Below are 1,811 nucleotides of genomic sequence, written 5' to 3'. Positions count from 1 at the left end.
GTGCTGCAGAGGGGCATCAGCATTCTTTGCTTGGAGAAATGGAGGTGTCTTGTGTTGGCCGCCGAGCTCGCCGCGCCCCGTGTTTGCTTTACGACGGAGAGAGGGGGGTGGGGGCAGTCTGATGGCGCGCTTACAGAGGGGGTCGCTGGTGCGGTGCCTGCGGTGCTCCGAAGAGGCCAGTCAAAGGCTTCTTGCCCCGGCGAGGCCCCGGCAGCCAGGGTTTGTGGTCTAGAGAACCATTTAGTCGCATTCGTTAGCTTCCATTCAGAGAGGCTGGGGCCCAGCCCAGCCAGCCGGGCGAGGGGACGGGGAACGGGAGCGCCGGCGGAAAGCGTGGCCCTGTCGGTTGGCCCCACCGCACCCCGCCCCGCCCCGCCTTTGTGGTGGTCCTCGCTGCTCCGGCTGGAGCCGTGGGCCGCGCCGGCGCGTCCGCCAGGGCCCTGGGCGCAGCAGGGGCAGGGCCAGCAGGGCGCCCCTGGATGTGAGCGCAGTGCTCCATCCCGCCCGGACCCGGCGGTCGGAGGAAAGGATGAACGGCGGGACCTTGGTGTTTATTTTGGCATTTGCCTTCGTGAACCAGAGCTCCAGCCCCCGCCACGCCACGTCACGCCACGCCCAGCGCCAGCGCGAGGGGACCGCCGCCGCGGCCCCGGTGCGAGAGACTACCGACTGTCACGTGGGTTGTTATCTAGCGGAGAACGGGCGCGCGGCGAGAGCGAGAGAGACGGAGAGAGAGAGAGAGGGGCAGAGGCAGAGAAAGAAAGAGAGAGATAGAGAGGGACAGACAGAGACCGAGGGAAGGCCAGACAGACGGACGGAGTGAGGGAGAGAGATGAGAGGGTGCCGCCGCGCGCCGCGAACTTGGCGCAGCTGAAACAAGATAACGAATCTCCTTTTCCATTCAGTTTGTGCATGGCAGTGGCGGGGTGCGCGGGGCGGCGGCGGCGCGGGGGAGGGGGACGGGGGCGTCTGTGCAGGAATCGGGAAATGAAGCTCCACAAAAGCAGCTGCCGGCTGTGCGGGCCGCGCCGGGCCGGGCGTCCGCGCCGCCCTTGTCACGGGGGCCCCGGAGGGGGGACGGGAGAGGGGGGTCTCGGCTTGGATCACCCTTCCGCCGGTGCACGCCCGCCCACGTCCCTCTCTCGCTCTTTATTCCGTATATCTGTGCTTCCAAGGAAAAGGGGAGGAAAAGCGTATGGAATTAGACGAATGCGGTATATCCAAGGAAAATAGGGTGGGGCGGAGGGAAGAGAGCAGAGCCGCAGTGTGGAGGGTGTGACGGGAAAGGTAACGGAGAACAACGGCGACGTGGGAGATAGTATGGGGCTGGGCGGGGTGGGAGGGTGCAAAGTATATGTACCTCTAAACTTTGCTCTTTTAAGGCCGTGATCTACAACGAAAGTTGAGGGCCTTCCTCCCCTGCCCTCCCCCCTACTACCACCCCCCGTACAAACGTCTTTACAACAGCCAGATGCTGCTGTTCAGCCCCCCTTTGCTCCCCGTCCGTGGCATGAGCGCGGCGGAGAGCAGCGCGCCACGGGAATTTCGCACACTTTTGTTCTGCGCACGCGATGCGCGCGATACGGCGCCGCGCCGCCGCGGCTGTCGCGGCCCCCCGCCGATGATAAATGGCTGATAAGGCGGCGAGTTAACCTCCCCGCACCATATTAAAGGCGGCGATCCTCCTCCGGACCGCGGGCGGGAGTGGGAGCGAGAGAGAGAGAAAGATAGAGCGAGCGAGCGAGAGAGAGAGGGAGGGAGGGAGGGATTGATTGATTGATTGATTGATTTATTTGGCTTAAGGTGAGGTA

The sequence above is a fragment of the Frankliniella occidentalis genome, unplaced genomic scaffold, assembly GCF_000697945.3.
Source record: "Frankliniella occidentalis isolate FOCC.00 unplaced genomic scaffold, Focc_3.1 Scaffold286, whole genome shotgun sequence".
In the NCBI taxonomy this organism is placed as follows: Eukaryota; Metazoa; Arthropoda; class Insecta; order Thysanoptera; family Thripidae; genus Frankliniella; species Frankliniella occidentalis.
The sequence above is the reverse complement of the archived record's forward strand: the minus strand, read 5'-3'. Positions refer to the sequence as shown.